Below are 21,099 nucleotides of genomic sequence, written 5' to 3' on the forward strand. Positions count from 1 at the left end.
AATGATTGTTACCTTAAGAATGTTAAAAGACAGTCAGTGTCTGCCTACTGAAGTCATCTTTTACAGGAGAAATGATGTGTCCTATTCAGACAATCTATGGGAACATGATCTTTTTTATTAAAACAATCGAGTGGAACTAGAGGCTAATAGAATGTTAGAGGCTATCTAATGAATATATATCCACTTGCAGCATAAAAATATTTCTGTTGAAAGCCTCCTGTAGCTCCTGGAAGGGTTAAACACAGGCTGTCCTGCAGAAGGTGGTACTTTATTCTGCAATTACATCTCTGGAAGTTTCTATGATTAATGAAACCTAACAGCAATCTGATGAGGTCACTGGTTGTGCCTCGATTGGTCTCCACCAGGGGTACAGGCACTGAAATCACTGCAGGTCTCTGGGGGCACAGCAGCTGAATTACAGTGAGTAGCTTTCCTATCCTGGCTGAATATCGGCATCTGAGTGCTTTTGCCTTGTTACTTGCTGGATGCCTCTAAGCTGTTTTGAGTACCTTCTGCAAGAGCATACGTTCTTTCCCTATCTAAGGACTGAAACTTTCAGAAAGAGTGAAGGCAATGGGAAGCATATGATGGTAGAAAACTGAAAATGGAGAGAGAGGAAAGAAGGTAAAGGAGAAAAAGAGGAAAAAAGGAGAGGATGAAATACATGAAAAATGGAGATAAAAGGTGAAAACCAGGAAGAAAAAAAAAAAAAAAAGGAAAATGAGATGTTCTGTAGCTTTTACCGACATAGAACAAGTTTTCCTTGGAGGATTTGTCCAACGACTGTAGTTGGTGAATTAGCCTGTGTTTAAAGCTTCAGAAGTCTCAGTCCATTTCTGGCCACACAGTATCTGGAAGCAGTCTAAGACTAGCGAAAATCCTTGTTCTTGTCATGTGAAGGAAGAAAGACTTCCACCTGTTGATAGAGGAAGCTTAATGATTTTTTTTCCTTTACCGTTTCTCAAACTAACAAAACTTAAAGAAAAAAAAATTGCTGTTACAAGCACATAATTAAATAACAGAGCTCTGTTATCTACCTCTACTTTCATCAGATCAACATCAGTTCTACCTCAGGAGAGGTATACAGTAGATGTTGATAGAGGGTATTGATGGAAGAATGAAATACCATTAAAAACTTACTTTCTTGCTCTGCTTCAGGATGCTCTTGCTAATTCTAATGCTTTTAAGTACAATTGAGTGTCGTATCATTTTAATATCTGCTAATAACTCCGAGACTGCATCCTGCCCCCAGAGCACTTGGCAGTATTGTTTTCTATCTGTAACTGATATGAACCAGCATATGACATACCATGCCACTGCGACACTGTGTTACACTACTACCCCTGCACTGCACTGAGATGCAGCCCCATGGTGTTATCATGTTGTTTAGCTTAGTCCTGAAAATAAATGCTCTAAAGGTTACAGTTATAAATAGACCTGGTACTCTGCCTTATCATCTCTACAGCCTGAGCTGAGCCTGAGCATCTGGTGCTTACACTGGAATCAGACTGTTTGCTTATTTCCAACCTGCTAAAGCGTATCACAGCAGTGCCACCAGGGCCCTGTCTTTTGCCAGCTGTGTGAGAATTTGCATGTTTCATGTTCTGGAATCTGGGCTGGATCCTGCCTTTACTAGATGGTGATATTGTTTTAACCAGCTCGATATCCATCTAACAAGTGTTTGGTGGTCAAACTCTTAAGGACAGGTTCAGTGACAGGCAGAACCACCCACTGCCTGTACTGTCAGATAACTAGAGCAGCAACACAGCTCAGGTTTTCTGCCTGCTTTGCCCATGCCACAAATCTGGAAGTCCCAGGTTGCTGATGCTTGGGGAAAGAACAAAAGACACCTAAAAACAGTTACTCCCATAGTGGCAGCTCTTGACAGAAACAGTAGCTAATCCCACTTCCCCAAGGCTCTCATTCTTTTTCTCCCTCTTCTACTCATGCATTTTTTCTCCACTTCATCTTAGCCCCTGTACTAGAGTAACAAATTTTGGTCTTAACTGGAAAGCCATGTACATTGGCACTATGTAGTTCCACAGTTTATTTAAGGAGTACCAGAGCCTTGTTTCAACATCTACAGGTAGGGGAGGGTAAAAGGAAACAGAAAAGATTTTGTATTATTATTATTTATATTCATGTTATATGCCTGATCTGCATATTAATTGTGCATGTGATGCTCTTGGAGAAACAATATCAAATAATTTTCCAAAATGAAGGCATAAATTGTTGCAGTATCTAAAATAGATTCCCACAAAATGTTGCTCTCCCCAGAAGCACCACTTAAATTACTTAAATATGAACACTGTTGTCAATGGACTAAAGGGAGACAAAGGACTGCAAATAAAGATGACATTTCTGTGATGTCTGATCTGTGGAGACATATCCTCTAATGTGGCTACTAGGAGTGCTGCTTGATTTAATTTTATTTAACATATTTATTAAGTCAAGAACATAAATAGCTTAGAAATTAAACAATGTGAAAATTGGAAATAACAGAGCAGATGGAAAAATAATGCAAGTAGGCTTGAGCTTTGATTTGGGAAAACACTCAAGAAGTTAATTATTCAGGAAAACACTTAAAGTTACACATCAAATTTTAGGAACATATCTCTCGAACCGGCAGTGAACAGGATATTGATGGACAGCATTGTACAATGACACAGTTTTTTGTCATGTTTTCTGGTGTGTGCATTTCATCAAAGGAATTAGAGGACAGGAGGAGTTATTTCCCCCTTAGCTATGAAATCTGACACTGTAAATTTGACTTAAAACCCAGGATTACAATTAAGCATCTATTTAAGCTCTTTCTTCAAGGGGATATTTTCATGAGTGGTATTCTCAGGATATCTGGAACCAGAACAGGAGAAAAGCAATACCAATTTTCAAGTTTGAAGAAAAAGCTATTTTTCTGCTTATTTTATTGATACAAGAGCAGAAAGAAAAGGTGAAAAGAATATATTAAGAGAGGCCTGAGCAATAGGGAACATTAATGAGATACTATATTACATTGTAATACAGATACCAAGGAACAGTGATTTAACACTCTCCTTAGAAAGGTCAATTACAAAGGAAAAAGCAGTAGTAGCCTTACCACACTACTGTGAAGAAACCACAACGTGGACTTTCAGTTGGACTTCTTTCAGAGGGTGAGATGAAGTTAAACTACAGAGGGCTTCTCGAATTTGACAATCCCTCTACCCAAAGCCCCGGGAAATGCTAATGGCAATAGTCATATATTTATGACTGGAAGAACTGAGTAAAAAGTTGTCTGCATCTGTGTATATCTACAAATATTTGTGATAGTGTTCATCTCCTCTTACTATTATGAGGGATTAATTTTACCTACTTCATAGGCCTTGATGACTAAGATGGATATCTATATGACGGAGTGGATCCTGTTCTGCATGTGTCAGGGAATGGGCTAGTATGACTAAAAGAAGGGAATGAGAAGAAACCAAGAAAACTGAAAATGTGCACTCTTAGAGTCTGCTAAGTAGCCTTTGTGCCAAGCTTGGAAGAGTGCATGAAATGGAACCTTGCACAGACCTCTCCTACACTGGACATATTACAAATTATTTTTTAGAGTTTTATATGTTAAAAGAGAAAGATCATTCACAGTCATCAACAATGTTAGCAGGTGGATAACAATGATAAGCACCTAGAATAAAGATCAGAATTTAAAACAATCCAATACACTGAAAAAAAAAGTCTGAAATCAATAAGATAAAATTTAATAAAGACAAGGATGAAGTGTTATATAGAGGAAATGAAAACCAGGTTCGCAAATAGAAAATGGAGAATAATGGCTTTGTGGAGGAGAAGATCTGAATATTAGTAAAACCAACATACAATGTTTCTATAAAAGAATGAATTTAATTCTGGCTGCAAATGTGGTGGTAGTGGAGCAGAAAAAGTGAGAATAACAGCAACAACGAAATATGGTGTAGCTGTGACCAAGTTTGTCATTCATGTTGACATAGTCTGAGGAAATTATTCATTGCATCATTTTGATGTTCTAAAAATTAACTTAAATGACTTGCAGTCATTGGAAAAAAAGCCCCTACACAGGGCTCCCCATAATTTCTGAGCTGCTGGAAATATTATGGGATATCATATTAGCAACAGCAAATTGTCATTCTATTGATTGTAATGGAGCTGTGTCATGTAACAGTTACTGAGACTGACATTAGGACTGGCTAAAGATATAAAGCCTTTTGACTTAAAGTGATTTCTACTTACAGTCATTTATCTTTAGATACAATCTAGAAATACAAGCATTCATCTATTTATGTTTTTAAATCAAGTCACTTTGTACTTTTACTGCACTGCCTTAATATTTTTGCCAATATCAAACAAAGAGTTAAATGGGTCAAAGAGTAAAAAAAAAATAATGTAAAACTTCTTGCATAGATCTTTGGAATCTAAATTGAAATGCTGGTTCCAATACTTGTAAAATGCCACAGGGCATAACAAAGGTGAGTTATGCCCTGTGACTTTTTTTGTTCTTGTTGTTCGTTGTTCTCTCTCTCTCTCTCTTCATTTTTTTTTTTTTTGTTACTGACAGAACTTCTAAAACCATATTCATCTGGGCATTACACTCAAATATATAAATATATGCCCATTTTGGAAAGGCTATCATGAATATAAGGAATTCAAAGCAATCATTCACAACAGGAGAAAAACTGTGAACTCCAGAAATTGTCAGTATACGTACATTAAGACAGTACATGAAGCTTAACTACACTATAAAGTTAAGTCTGTCTGGCTTTGTAAGATGGAACTCACCTGTTTTGGAGTGGAAAAAGACATTTTGTAAGTTTTTGTAATTCTTCAGTATTTTATATTATAGCAATTTTCTTTTAGGATACCCTAAAACTGCATGGAGAAAATACAGTCTGAAGTCTTAGCAGTGAGGCAAGCTTTAGCATATTCAAGAGAAAAGATTGATAAAAATAGAGCTATACAAACTACTAGCCCAATTCAAAAGCATTTTAAAAAAATCTGTAGCTTTTGAAAAATCATTTTTTCATAACTCAGATTTTGGGCCTTCCATCAGAAAAAGAATTTAGAAATCTAAACTTCGTTGCCAGAAATCATGTTCTTATTTTAAAATTAATATGTGGTCAAAATAAAATCTTTATATAGTATTTAATAATTTGAAAGCTCATTTCTCAGTTGGAGAAATAACTCAGACATATCAGACACTTTTATACATAGGTAAATATAGTTATATCTGATAAACACTGCAAATGCAACTGCAGCATATCTTAATTTTATACAATGAGTTATGAAAAAAAGTAAAAAAAAAAAAAAAAAGGAAAACAAACAAACAAACTAAAAACACTAGCACCACAACTTCTTCTGTCTCCAGAAGATCAGTTTCAAAATTGAACATCTCAGAGGCACAGAGATCATTAAGTTGGAAAGGGGGACTAAGATTACCAACAACACTATCTCAGTGGGACATCAGTTATCTGCTTATTTCTGAAAATAATTTCCTTGTAGAGCTTTAATGTCCAGGGAACTAAGCTGTCTGGAGCTGAGCTGGAACTGTCTGTTGGTTCAGCATCCAGAACAAGAGAAATTTTCTTTAGAACTTTGAATGCTCCTCTAGCAAGCACACTGAATTAAACAGGAATTAAGTACAGCACTTTGGGTGATATCTTTATCTGATAGGGGGAATAAATAAATAAATAAATAAATAAATGCTAATCCAAACATGCAGTTTCTTCTGTATCTTACAACTGAGACGGTACTTTAACAAATACCATGCAGGATATTTGGATATGTTCCAGGCTTAGGGCCCCAGCTCATAAACATCTTATTTATTTTTTTTTTCAGAAGCAGAGGTTACTGAAATGCTTGCCACTGTATAAATGCATAGCAAGTTCTTCATAGATACACCTAGACTTGCTGATAAAACTCCTGCTGAAATCAACTAATTTCCGCTTAACACTTCCACTGAAAAATTTAAAACCTCAACAAATGTGGTGCGAAAAGAAAAGAACCAGCAAGATCTCTTCTCTCCAAGTACCAAGGGAAAGATGCACATCCTGCACACCACCAGAACATCTGTTTCTCTGACAGTATCCTCTGGGAGCACTCAAACCTACTTGATGATAAAGTAGAAAGCACTTGGCCTCATGAACTCCTGATGTCCATTATTATTTTCTGCATAGGAGACAGTTTCTGCTCACAATTTAAGCAGTTAGGCAGGGCAAACCTTCCTCAGGAATCTATGTTTGCTACCTAAAAGTGTATCCCCCTTTGTCAACATCCAAACAACAAAAACTCCTTACAGCTACTTGGGAATAAAACCTCTATAATGTAAACTCCAGTCCTAAAAAAACAGATTGCTATGTCCCACCAGTCAGCAAGCACAGAGATCTCTAAGGTGGAAGAGTTTTTTAGAAGTAAACCAGGCTTCATTCCTATCAAAATCCATTGCCTTCTGAAGTAAGGAGACCTTCAGATGCCTGCAGGGACAGGCCATTAGAAACAACAGCCTAACAAAGTTTCAGAGGTGCAAACCCTGTTATTTCCTTACTCTGTAAAGCCCCAGGTAATCATGCTATCATTTACACGTTGGCTTGATCTGAGGCCTTTTGAAGGTGCATAGAACAAATAGGAGCATTCACAATAGATTTCAAGTCTCTTATCTTACAATAAAAATTGCTGGGCAAAATACAATGATGGATATTCTGGCCTGATTTGTTGTTTTTTGAGCTGCCATTATTACCCACTGCCTGGTGGGCTAAAACTGTCAGTGTGTCTCAGTCAGTAAGGTATTCTGCCCGTCACTCCTTGTTCTTTATTCTTCATCACAAACCTTATATCAAGGGCTATGGGAAGGTACTGCTCTGCGGGTGAAACAAATATTCATTGGGGCTTAGGGCTGGAAAGAGAAGACATGCAAAACAGTCTGAAGACTGCAAAGTCAGAAGACTGCAAAGCAGACAAACCCTGGTGAGATCTTATAGACTAGAAGCTTAACTTTCGTGTAGTCTATAACACCTAACTGGTGTCTCATCTCCATAACTAAACTGGAGTACCTCACTGGACCAAGTAAATTTCAGTTGTGAAACTTCCCACTACAATCAAAAGACACCATCACAACTCTGTTATGAAAGGCTTGGCATTTACTAAATAGTAAAGCTATTATTCATTTTCTTTGACATTAGCAAGGGCTCTTAAAGTGCATAGATTTCTTTGGCTATTATCAGGTAAAATGTCAATCCTCTAGCCTGTGGTTAGAAAGCTTTCAAGCAAAAGGTTTTGTTTCCTTCTCAACATTACATACGCAAGACAGAACTCACAGCTGGTGGCAATGAGATGAGAGGCAGTTCTAGAAACAAAGCACAGTTATAATGGGACTTTTTCTCCTCACTCCAAAGATTGGTAGTAACCACAATACCCACACTGTAAAAATAACAAGAGTAGGGTTCTAGTCCATATTTGCTGTTTTATGCATAGTATTTGCTATACCTTATTTGCTCAGTGTGCAAATAAAAAGACAGTCTGAGTGTCTGCAAGCCCTGCAACCCAGCCTCATGTCTAAAACCTCCTATAATAAGAGCACAGTGACTAAGATGTAGCTGACAATTTTGCTGATGGTGCATACATCAGAACAGAGCACAGCTCATTCTTTCAGATTGTAATAGCTCTGCATTGCTAACAATAGAAAATCTTGGTTTGGTCAGTAAACGAAGCAGAAATCTTCAAGGACACATACATAATGTGGATGAAGAAATGCTTTTTTCACACTTTTGGTGCAGACTACATTAACGGTGTAGCGTTATGTTGTTTTGTTCCTTTAGGGTAATGATATTGCTCCATCACAGCCCATCAAAAGCACTTGCTGAGGAATGCCTGTAATGAACATCTTTGAAATGGAGGAGCAACAGACCTCCTCTTGTATATCTTCAGGAAGGCAGCAAGCATGAGTAGACATATATTATCTAAGGCTGGGAATTTAGTGCAGGATCTCTACTGTCATCTAAACTTTAAAAGAGCAATCTGTGTCGTGGATTCTGTAATAAGAAGTAGAAAGGAGCATACATGAGCAGGAGCATAGTCACAGTTGCTTTCTGAGCAGAAAACACAGCAATAAGATGGATACTTTTCTAATGCAACTATAGAAAGAAAGGCAGAGCAATAATCCAACTTGTGAATACATTCTGTTCCTATTTAAAACTGGCTTTTCATCTTACTGAAGTCCTTCAAAAAACTGTTAATTTCCTTATCCAATAAAGTAATATTGAGCAACAAATAGAATTTTAATCTTCTCAGCAGTTCCAGCTGGAGGAAGAAGTCATTGCAGAGAACTCATCTTTATTTATGGTTTTTCTTTCCCTTCTGAAAATGATAATAATAATCCAGCATGAAAAAAAAAATAAAAAATCTTTATAAATCAGATGCAAAATCTAGTACTGTCAGATCTTGCAATTTTAACATGAGTCATATATTCATTCTCCTCCTTTTCCTCCCCCCAAAAAAGACCTAGTTCTGTGAATCAGGTAATGATAGTATCTAATATTTTGAAAGGAAGTTTCCATTCTTCATTCTGCTGTATCAAAGCATTCCAACATCTGGAAGGAATTGAGAAGAACCAAAATGTTTTATTTTAAAAGATGCTTAGTGAGGGACAATCTTCAGCAAGACTAATTTTGAGAGGTTTCCCAGGCTGAAGTAAGGCTGATTTCATATCTGATGTTTGTAAGAAGCAATCAAAAAAGACCCAGCCAAGTTAAGATAAAACATCAATATTGTGTAAAGGTTCCTGTGTTGTTGTATATTGTCCCATGTGCAAAGTGGCTTGTGCTTCTGGTGAAGAAAGACACTAAACCTTAATGTGGTGCTGGTTACATAACTTAAAACCTTTACTCTATAACCTTACAACCTAGAAGATGACAAGATTTCCTTCAGCTGATTCTACTTTTTCTTTCCATCTGTCTACAAGGAAAAGAGAGAAGAGGAAAAAAAGGGAATTCTAACCACTATTAAAGTGCTTTTCTGCTATTATGCTGAAAAGATTTAGAAGCATACTTCTTGCACTATTAAATTGACTTAGTCTGATGGATCACTTTTACAGTTTGGTGTACCCAGCTTTATATGGACCAGTTTCAAACAGATGCTGTACTATTTATTCAACAATACCAGAATGGAAACGATGGATTTATAATCCTTATAAAATCAGTCGGTTGAAAAGGGCAACTTGATTAGTCAGTTTTTAGTATCCATTACACTTTGCAAACTAAACATGCCAGCTGGAAATACATAGCCTGTTAACAAATATCCATATGCCATGTGATACCTTATAAACAATGAAAATGGTCATTTTTTTCCCCTTTAGTTAGAAATGTAATTTACTTTCTAAGTGTGGTTGCGTTTTTAAGAGACCACTGCAATGAGACAGAGCAACTGGAGTTAAAGCTACAGCTATAACACGTGAATATCAGCTGTCATGGTGTATTGTAATTCAGCACAGTCTAAAAATAAAAACCATAAATAAGGGGGAAAAAAAAAGTCCCAAACCCATAAAAGTTAGAGCTGAGTTTCTTAAAGGAACCTGAGGGAGTAGGAATACATTTTCTTTAGAAGGCAAGAGAAAAACAGAGGCAATCATTACAGCCTCTTGCACATGTCTAGACTGTGGATACAGACAGACCTGAGCCGCTCTGTCTCAGTAAGATTCCACTCTGCTCCAGAATTTGTCTGAGGATAATGAAAGAAACATTACTGGGTGAACATTATTTTCAAAGCATCAGGAATCTGCTTGAGCTCAATCCACTCACACAACCAGAATTTAACACACTACATGACAAGCTCTTTTGAATAAGTGGGAGCACTCATTTGTTCCTGATTAAAATGACTGTTTAATAGTGATTCGGTGACTGCTAGAGTCTAGAAAGTTTCCTTTATGACATTAGGTCACCAACAGAAAAGTGACACCCCATGTGCTTTTTTTGCTCTCCAACTGCTGCTGGCAAGTGGAACTATTGTACATTGCTTGGAGAGGGCTCTTACCCCTCTGTCAGCTCAGCAGTATGCTAATAGGGCACTTGATAGTGAGGAATATACTGTCTCTATCTCCCTGGTTATCAGCTTCCCTCTCTTCTCAATCATTACCAAGAGCTTTAAGGGCTTCGGTGAAAGAATACAACAAATGGCTACTCAGCTGTGTATCCCATACCAATTCATAACACATGGAACAGCCTTAGCAAAACAGAGAGCAAGACAGCTTGCAATTCCATGGTAACTCGCAGCCATGTCACAGTCAATACTGTATGATGCAGATGCATTGTTCATCTCTGACAGTTTTTTTTGTTTGTTTGTTTGTTTGTTTTCTCAAAGAATTCTCTCACTCCCCCTAAAGAAAAAAGGAAAGCCTTATGGAAAGCAAAAGAGGTCTGTGAAAAATCTATCACTTTCAAATTGCTCATCAGCAGCAGCCCAGATATATTTAAATTGCAGTTCAGTGCAGTATGCATAAGGATACTTCCTTCTTTATAGGGCACTTGCTCATGTTTATTCTCTTCAAACCTCCCACTCAAACCCTCAAATAGAAGTGCTGTGTAGTGAATACAAAATGTATATAAATCCAGTAAGCATGGGCTAAGTTTTACCATTGATGATTCCTGAGAACAATAGTGATTTGCTGTAGTTCACTGTCAACCTCCTTAAAGTGGCTTAGTGCTCTCAGGGATCACGTGAGAGTGATTCAACAACACGAATGTCTTTGAATATCTGTCTTCTGCTCTGAGCTAATTCCCTTCTTCCAGAATGACAACAACCAAGGAATCAGTATTGAACCAAATTAATGCATATAAATATTTACTACCATGCAGAAGGCATGATCCTCCATAGGTATGTCTACACAGCCAGTTGAGAAGAGACTTCAAAAATAGATACAAGGATGCTGATGACTTCAGAATTTTCCGTCCACACTGGTGTTTATAACTCAAATGTCCACTCTATACATGCAAAAATATGTATTTCATATATCTTCTGGTGTTCTGGAAATGTAGCATGCTCAGCCTCATCACATTCTGGTCACATTAGACAAGAGTTTGAGTCTGTCCAGGGGCTGGGAATGAGTTTGGGCTCATTCACAGATTAATCTAAATCTATAATTAACCTAAAATCATAGATTAATCTAAATATAGGGATCCTAACGTCATTACAGGTAATTGTGAATGGAAGGCAGGCATGGGCTTGAGAATAGGCTCATACCTGTTACTTTTTGATTGTGTAGGCATACCCTTTCAGAACATGCCAGATTTATTTGCTTTAGAAAACTATCCATATGATATTTTAATTTTGTCACAGAGGACATCATTTGGTCATTCAGCCTGTCCCTTTAACAGTGAATGGAAATGTACAGCATTCACAGAAAAATCAAAGAAATTCCATTTTAGAAGCAAGCATGCGTGCACACACATACATATGCTTGCTAACAATCTGGAAATTTCCTTATCTGTATATCAGCTATATACATATGTCTATGTGTATTGATTGTATATTAGTCCTCAACAGAGAGATGGTTTGATCCTTCATGTCATTTGTGGAAAGCTTTCGGTTTTCTCCATGGGCAATTTCCTCCAAATAGTGTGCAAACAATGCAGTCAGAAGTGCTCCAGAGGCAGACAAGGAAGGTAACCTGGTAGCTGAGAAGATGTTATTGGCTTCCGCTGCTTGTGAACAGCTCAACAGCATGGAGTCCTCCAGGTTGGTGTATCTCTATAATCTTGACCCACCTGGAGATCCATGGTGTCGAACCATGAACTTATGAAGACAGCACTGCCTCCAGTGGGTGGGGGAGCTCCTCTTCATCCTCAGCGTGCTGAAGAGTCCAGGACTTGATGAATCCTTTACCATTTCTTTTGTGACAGGCAAGCTTCTTTGTTTTTTTTACTAACCCTCTTCAACCATTGTACAGCTTAATACACATGGGCAAGAAGTGTCATATGCCTTTCATTTCAGCATATGATAAGTAGCAGTCACTTTACACCTTCCTTACTCGGTAGCTTCTCTGAAAATTGCAAAATCAAGGCAGAGACCCCCAGCAGGAATTACAACATTTCTGATTTCTTTCATGTCCTAATCATCTCTGAATAAATGTGATGGATGTCTGCTCTGCTTTGCAGGGATGTTGAAGAAAGTAAGAAATAATTATGAAAGGTGTCCTTAGTTGACCAGGAAAGCTTTATAAAGAAGATTTCACAGTTTGTCTCAGAGATGGTCAGATTCTTGTCTATGTGTTGAGCAAGAATCATTCCAAACCCAAATCATGTATTTATTTCCTAGGAGGATTAGATGCTGTGAGAGAATGATGACTATGCAGTATCATTTCTTACCATTGCCAAATATGCAACCACAATGTCATGAACTGTTCTTTTGTTCCACTGACTCTGTACTTCTTTTATTTTGTCCCTAATGAGACCTCTCTCCCAAGCTAGGGCTATTATTTTCAAGTTTTCTGGCTTGCCTATTTCTTTCCTACAGCTTAGTTTTGATGCATAAATAATAAATGGCCAGCATGATGACTATAGGAGCTTTATAAAAAAAAAAAAAGTTAAGAAATCTTCTTCCTGTAAAAGTTTAGATAAATTAATTCCACTTAAAGAGCAAATTTTAGCTGACTGCTTGACATTAATTAACTTAGCTTTACAAAACCCCTGCAAGGCATTATATGAATTTTACAGCATGCTATGCATTTTACAGATGGGTATGCTGAAGTCCACAGAGGAAGTAAATGCCACTTTACTCTTCTATGCAAACAACTGACCAATGTGTTGATTAAATTGTGTGGTGATACACTCCTGGCAAGTCTTTAGCATGCCCCACCAGGGAGTGACAGGAGGACATTTTGAACAAATAGACATCTATTTTGGAATTCATCCCCCCCCTACTGATTTGCAGCTTAAGTTTGTTAATTTTTCAGGCTCTGTGCAAAGGCAATCTGTTTAAGTTGTGCTCATCTGTTTGTTTTTGTTTGTTTATTTGTTTGTTTAATGGGTGAAAGAAAATTAAAGATAAATAATAACCCTAAAGCATAATTCCTAGAGACATCATACCTCACAGATATCTTCTGTGGTTACGTATACATGAGTGGAGAAGCAAACCTTGACAGGTAACCTTAAGATAAGTTGTACAGCTGTACACAAACAAGTCAACTACACATTGAAAAGCAGGCACTAGAAAGCCCGATACATAAAAATTGGCAAGTGGGTCAGCCATTCATTATTTTTTGACCTGAACATCTTTTTTCTTTTTCTTTTTTCTTTTTTTTTTCTTTTTTTTTCTTTCCCCTTTTTGGTGAGAAAAAAGCAGTCACCATTCACTCTTTCTATATAAATACAATGTGACAACACTTCCTGTTAGGTAGAGAAATGGAGACAAGACTCTTCACACCTGCCCCACCAACCAGTCACAGGGAAGAAGCACACACAGACTGCTCGGTCTGTAAAATACTAGAAAACTCAGGAAATTATTATGCTGATCTCTTCTCTCTGGTGACCAGCAACAGAACCCAAGGGAACAGCATGAAGCTGCATCAGGGGAGGTTCAGGTTGGATATTAGGAAAAGGTTCTTCACCGAGAGAGTGACTGGGCACTGGGACAGGCTCCCCAGGGAAGTGGTCATAGCACCAAACCTGCTGGAGTTCAAGAAGTGTTTGGACAATGCTCTCAGACATAGGGTCTGATTTTTGGGTGATCCTGTACAGAGCCAGGAGTTGGACTCAATGATCCTTGTGGATCCTTTCCAAATTGGGATATTCTATGATTCTATGAAAATATTAAGAGGAAATCTTGTTTTCATTTAGATTCTTGTTCAATAACATAGTAAAAGTTACTCTCCTCATTTTTTTTTCCTAGAGCTGTAGAAAAGTGTGTTATATTATAATTACAAGAAACCAGGATTTAACATTTGGCTTATATTATAAAGCTTAAAATGTTCTTTCTTGGGAATAATATAAAGAAAATATTTAGCTTTGATTTCTGCTTGTGTCAAATGTCATGACTGGGGATGTATTCCAAGATTTCTTTAACATGCCTAATTATACGTAATAACTGCTGGTTGACTGATCACTGTCCATCTAAAATATTATGCAGAATTTGATTCTATGGAGAAGGAGACAAAGGTCTTCTGTAGATTTCATAAGACAAACTCGTCTTGGTGTTTTTTCCCTCCTCAGAAGGCAAACAAGAGTTTTAAGAAAGTTTGCTCCTTCCAGAAGGTATCCTTTCTATTAGTGGGTTTTATTTTGGAGAGTTCAGATGCACTAAACTCTCTTGTATTGCTGCAAAGTATCATCTGCAAAATACTAAGCCTCAACTATATATTATTGCAAAGTGTTTCAGTAATTGATTTAAAGTGATGTGAAGGACCTTCTCTAAAGAAGATTTTTTTTTCTTTTTTTCCCTCTTATTCCTTTAAATGGTTATGTTTTGGGTCTTTCTCTTTTAGCATTACACAGGCTGGATAAAACTGCCCCCAGAGACCACTAGTATCACCAGCAGTTAATTACCAGCAATTGTGTTTGACTCGGAAGTCTCTTCCCTCTAATTATAATGAGCTGGATTAAAGGAGATAGAGAACTGCTACCCTAATATAACTTGGGTAATTAAATTCCAATATTTTAAATTCTACCTGGCATTGCAATGGGATACCATACTCTATTTTCTATCCTTTGACAAAATGTAATTCTTCTAAATACTCTGAACCAGCTGGCATGTTTCAATCTAAAAGTATACTGAATAAAATACAGTAGGGAGTTCCCAGTGTACTGCAGTCCAATCATCTGGTAATATACTTTATTATTCCCTTAAGGTGATAGATAACATGAAAATATAAACCATTTCCAGCAGCATCCCACTAAACATAACAGAGCATCTAATTCAATTTTTGAAAGTGTTGAGCTCTAACTGTTCCAACTGAAGTCTATGAAAGCAAGAGATTCCAAAATCTCATAAAATCAGCCTCATATGCTTCCCTAAAATGCTACTGTGAAGACTCCCCTATAACTATTACCAGTATCATGAGGGAATGCAACACAGGCAAGATGGAATTAGTGGTTAGGTATTTTTTTTATAATCATTGCAGAAGTGAAAGTTACAGGTTGGATGTTACACATATAAGATGAATGTCCTGCCAAGTCAGGACATTTCCCACCTATTTAGAGTAAGTAGTCCAAAGGACTTGTCAAAGAAATTGATTATCATTTGTTTATCATTGTTATTGAACTGTAATACAAAATTTCCATCGATATCTGTGGTGAACTTTCTGTAAAGATGATATTTATTTTATACAGATACATTCTCTTCACAAGAGGAAAAAGGTCCTGTATTTCATAGGAGCTCTGTAGGCGTGTCTCTGTTTGTTCATTTTATTTTGGAGTAAACTGTTGACTAATACTACCTGTCCACATAAACGTTAGATGAGGCCACCAGAACTGAAGGGAGATCTACTTTGTGGAAACAAGATTTCACCCATGGAAGCTGCTTGTGACCTGAGATTTCTACCTAATGGGCAAAGCCAGCCAGGATTTATTTGATATGAATTGTATACTGTGTACTATTGAACTAATGAATAGTCGCTGACGGATATCATATCTAGAGGGTATTTCCCTCTGTTGAGTCATATATTTTTTGCAGTATATCAAAAATGAAATGATTTTTTAAAGGGCCAACATTTTTTTTGAAGACCAATAGTGACTAGCATGCAGCTAAAACCTTTTTAAGGAACAATACAATCCATCATTTCAGACATGATTTTGACATTTTCCAATAACAGCAACTGACCATGCAAACCGCCTGTCCCCAAATACTGACACGTGACCTCTTCCATCAAACAGTTATAACCAATACTGAAATGATGAATTGTTTGGTCCCATTGTTTTAATTATCTTATAAAACCAAGCTGCTATTTGGCAACACTGTGGCAGAAAACAAGAAAAAAGAGAGATCTGAAATAATTTCATACACCCTGGGGTGCGTAATTAAAGACCTCAGCGTTGTGAAACAACTGCTTATCAAAAGGATCCGTGGAAAGAGAAAAGAGAATTTAGGTCCTGAAGAGTACTAGATAGAGAGGTGTTGTAAAATATTACCAACATGATTGTTATCCACAGAAAAATCAGAGGCTTCAGTCGCTAGGAATTTGGTTGCAAAGAAGAGACTAATTTGTATCTAAGAGACAATATTGTTCCAACCCATGGGTGGTCATTCCCTTTAGGGATTTAAATCAGACAACTTTTGAAACAAAACAAAAACAAACAAACAAACAAACAAAACACAAAATAACAACAACGACAACAAAAACTCCTAGCTGTATCATTTTGTATTGAAAATAAATAGCCTGCCTGCCAGGGGTCAGTTTCAAAAGCCTAACTCTTTGATGAGTTAAGCTCCTGCTGTGAGAAACGTAGGATGTTAAATCTTGATCAAGAGGGACAAGGAACACCACTGTGTCTCTGGCCTTTTCAAGAGAGATTAAATTTCCTATTAAGATTTGTAACACTTTGCCAGCTCACTCCTTAACTTGCTTGTCATTTACTGAATGCAAGAAAATGGTCCATCTCTGCGATTCTTGTATGGAAAAATTTCCAGCACAGCACAGGCCATTTTGAACACCAAAAGTCTGAACTTCAGATTCAAGGTAACTACAAGATATTTTAACAAAATGCACTCCATTCGTTACAATATCAAAAAGTTTAACCTGACAGAAAGAGTGTTTATTCATAAAGCTTCTATAGGAATACTACATTTTATAACTTTGTTTAAAGAGGACATCAATCCATATGCATAGACGACAATTTTTCACAGTAAAAAAAAGATGTTGTCAGAACAGCCAGGGTTCAACGAGGGTTCTGACCTCTTTTATAGAAAGTCATGATTTTGCCCAGAAAGCAAGTGGCTTTAACAATACAATTTTAATTATTGGCTTTGGACTTTTGTTTCTTGTGTTACTTTTGAAGTTTTTTTTTCTTTTGATTTATGATTATTATTATTATTTATTATTATTATTATTATTAAACTGTCCAAACAGACATGATAGCAGAAAGAAATCGGTGGAAGTGACAGGAAAGCAAGAGAACAGGCTACTCTCACTTGTGTCAGACTTGTGATTCTCCTGTTTATCCAATCTCAGGAAATTAGGTTAATTTGCAGGGGGGCATGCTGCTTCACTAGTGTCTGAAAGCTCCTAATTTCACAAAGTCTGCTATATATCATTCCTGACAGGTGGCAAAGACAAAGAGCATTTCAGAAACAGAGGGTACCATCTTACTAGAACAAAGTCAACAAACCAAGGGGCAGTAGTCCTTTGACTAAAAATCATATGCTGCTTACTACGGAATGCATGGAATGAAAAAATAGATGGGTAGAATATGATGATCTTTTTCCTTATTGATGGTACTGACCAAGCAAAATAGAAAAAGAGATAGTTATCTAAAAAGAAATTTGCTCTTTCAAAACAGAATTATCTCCAGCAAGATGTTTTTATTTAGTGGTGGTATTGTTTGGAGACTTAATTGAAAACTCGGCTTTGGTTTGGCATGTTTTTCTTTTGGTTTTCCTATTTTGTAAAAATTTTGCCTAAAGATAAAGGGAAAAGACAGGCAGGCAGAGAAATGTTGTAGTTAGGCAGAGGATAAACTGATTAAAATGGAGAAAACTAAATTACATTAAAGTGCTGTGACATGTTGCAGGACAGAAAGAAAAACAAAACAAAACTCTGGAAGAAGAAGGGATTTATTACTTTTTGCTTTAAGAAAAATATGATCATTCTTCCTTGCAGATGAAACATTATTTTAACAGAACTAATTTTCCCAGTTAAACAGCTGGAAACTTGATTTCTTCTCTGACTGCTGAAGCTCCCAAGGAATATAATGGTTTTGGAATATGCTGTGAGAACATCAGAAGTAACTGGGTAGAACAGCCTGGTAGCACATTACATCCAGAAATTCAGAATACAACTCAGCTCAGTGTGCAACAACATAAAAAACAGACCAGTGGTTCACTGATTCTATAACTACGATGTTAGTTCCTAGAACTGCATTGCAGAGAGTTAGTTAAGCAGTACCATAAAATATTTTGCATCTCATCACAAAGCAGGTAAAGGACATCAAGAAATCTCAAGGTAATGACCTGAAACAACAAACTCCAAAGATATTTTGATTATCCTTTCTCTTGTGGGGCTTTTTAATATCCCAGGCTTTAGTTATTTTCTGGACAGACCCATACTTTTTGCTTTAATAAGGAGCAGGATAACATGTCACATAGAAGCTCCATGTACTGGCTATCAGATAATTTCCCTAAATACCGCAAAGCCATTCTGCTCAACAGAGGGCTCTATGTAAATCTGTGTAGGTGTTTATATTGCCCACAAACTCCAGGTATTCTGAGAACTATTTTCATTCTCCAGGCAAAAGAACAAATTACTTCTTTAATAATTTCAGGATAAACTGGCAGAGTTGTTCCCACTCTTTTAGGATAAAAGGAAGCTAGCTATAAGTAGCCACAGAAAGCAAAAATATTTTTATTCAAACATTGTCAACAAGGAAAACTCTCTTGAAAAACACTAAGTGTGCAGCAAGCAGGGCTTTACAATTAATCTTTTTACTTCTCCTATGACTTCCAGGATCTTCTTCAATAACAGTTGAAGAAAATCCACAAACATGTACAGAGGAGGAAAGGAAAGGAAAGGAAAGGAAAGGAAAGGAAAGGAAAGGAAAGGAAAGGAAAGGAAAGGAAAGGAAAGGAAAGGAAAGGAAAGGAAAGGAAAGGAAAGGAAAGGAAAGGAAAGGAAAGGAAAGGAAAGGAAAGGAAAGGAAAGGAAAGGAAAGGAAAGGAAAGGAAAGGAAAGGAAAGGAAAGGAAAGGGAAGGGAAGGGAAGGGAAGGGAAGGGAAGGGAAGGGAAGGGAAGGGAAGGGAAGGGAAGGGAAGGGAAGGGAAGGGAAGGGAAGGGAAGGGAAGGGAAGGGAAGGGAAGGGAAGGGAAGGGAAGGGAAGGGAAGGGAAGGGAAGGGAAGGGAAGGGAAGGGAAGGGAAGGGAAGGGAAGGGAAGGGAAGGGAAGGGAAGGGAAGGGAAGGGAAGGGAAGGGAAGGGAAGGGAAGGGAAGGGAAGGGAAGGGAAGGGAAGGGAAGGGAAGGGAAGGGAAGGGAAGGGAAGGGAAGGGAAGGGAAGGGAAGGGAAGGGAAGGGAAGGGAAGGGAAGGGAAGGGAAGGGAAGGGAAGGGAAGGGAAGGGAAGGGAAGGGAAGGGAAGGAAGGGAAGGATAAGGAGATAGGTGTTAGGTTTTATTTCTCCCTCTCCCTCTCCCTCTCCCTCTCCCTCTCCCTCTCCCTCTCCCTCTCCCTCTCCCTCTCCCTCTCCCTCTCCCTCTCCCTCTCCCTCTCCCTCTCCCTCTCCCTCTCCCTCTCCCTCTCCCTCTCCCTCTCCCTCTCCCTCTCCCTCTCCCTCTCCCTCTCCCTCTCCCTCTCCCTCTCCCTCTCCCTCTCCCTTTCTCCTTCCCTTTCTCCTTCCCTTTCCCTTTCCCTTTCCCTTTCCCTTTCCCTTTCCCTTTCCCTTTCCCTTTCCCTTTCCCTTTCCCTTTCCCTTTCCCTTTCCCTTTCCCTTTCCCTTTCCCTTTCCCTTTCCGTTTTCCCTTTTCAAATCTGCTTATAAATACACACAAAAATATCTTTTGCTGTATGGAACATTGAGGCTTTATTAGACAAAAAACAGAAAATATATGACTGTGCTCTCCCTTATTTTCAAAGCAGCTTGGGATTTGAGAAGAACACCCCCATCTCAACAGCTGAAAAATGCTTCTGCTCACACCAGGATGGTGAAGATCATGAGCAGGGAGGAATCACACTCTGTCAGCTCTGCAGAGGCAAAGTCTGAGCAGACAAGCTGTTGATCTAAGTAGACTAACACAGAGACACTCACAGAGGCAGCATCAGGTGGGTATAATATATAAGGGCAGTCCAGAGAGCCTGGAAATACCCTGGACTCTAAAGCTTTGCTAAAGCAATGTGGTATGAATGGAGCAGACACTTGTATGTTCCTATTTCTATTCCAGGGATCAATATAAAGTGTTTAATGTAGGAAACTTTTAAAAAGTTCCCTCTGTCTAATTTAGTATTCATGACATTGCTGCAATTGCAGCCACCACTGGTAAGTTGTTCTCTGGAGTTGTAAGGGTGTGGGGACAGGCAGGAAAAGGTTGTTCATCTGGAATCTGATGTCCTTGAAATAATTGCTGTTACTTTTAGTACACAATGTGATGGAGACAGATTGTTTTTACACTCTTCTCATGTCCAGATATTTCTAAAAGGAATACAAATGAGAGTTCTATAACAGAGACTGCCACAACATCACAACCTCTACTGTACAAAATGACATGGTAAACCTGCACGATGGAGGTTAATAACATCAGTGGATTGGAGACTGGACTGTCTTTTCCAGCATCTACCTCTGGGTGTAATGGAAGGGCATGGTATGAAGTACAAAGGTGGTACATCTTTTCTGGGAACCAAAAAAAACCACATAGTACTGGGATATGTCTATTTCAGTCAACTGAAGTAGCAGGACCTGGAAAACTGAAAGGTTTGGTGGTGGTAGATAAAAGGAAAACAAGAAAATGAAAATGAAGTTTGTATTGTACTTTCCGAAGTATATATTAAAAGTCAAAAATGCCAGCTATTTCCTTCTGCCTTCGGACTCCTCATATGACATTCATAACTTGCAAAAGATTAGGGGACAGGATCATGCTACTGTCTTCGTTCTCATTCACTCTGCAAAATTATTGTAGCTGAACCTACACCCGTAGAGAACAAGATGTGAGATAGGAAAGTGAAGAGAAAGTAGAGGGAGGAAAAAGGTGTAAAACTCCCTGTGCGTGAGTATAAAACAAAGCTCCTTAAAAAAAGGTCTGGAAAAGAAACAGAAAACAGAGATGTGACGGATGAAATAAAGAACAAAAAAGGCAATCTTTAGTAATTCATGTAACACATGCAAATTACTCATGAACTCCAGTCAAAAATGTAGGCTAGTTTAAAGAAAGACAACTGGGGTAGACAGGAAGACAGCTGATGAGAGAATGACT

The 21,099-nt window shown here is 37.9% G+C and overlaps 1 protein-coding gene across 6 annotated transcripts in view; it reads right to left on the reverse strand.

Moving 5' to 3' along the window:
• The window catches only part of LOC310880045 (muscarinic acetylcholine receptor M2), a 109,172-nt gene that overhangs the window by 60,530 nt on the left and 27,543 nt on the right, over positions 1-21,099 (reverse strand). The gene's annotated exons all lie outside the window — the stretch shown is intronic.

Source organism: Anser anser, assembly GCF_964211835.1.
Source record: "Anser anser genome assembly, chromosome: 1".
NCBI lineage: Eukaryota > Metazoa > Chordata > Aves > Anseriformes > Anatidae > Anser > Anser anser.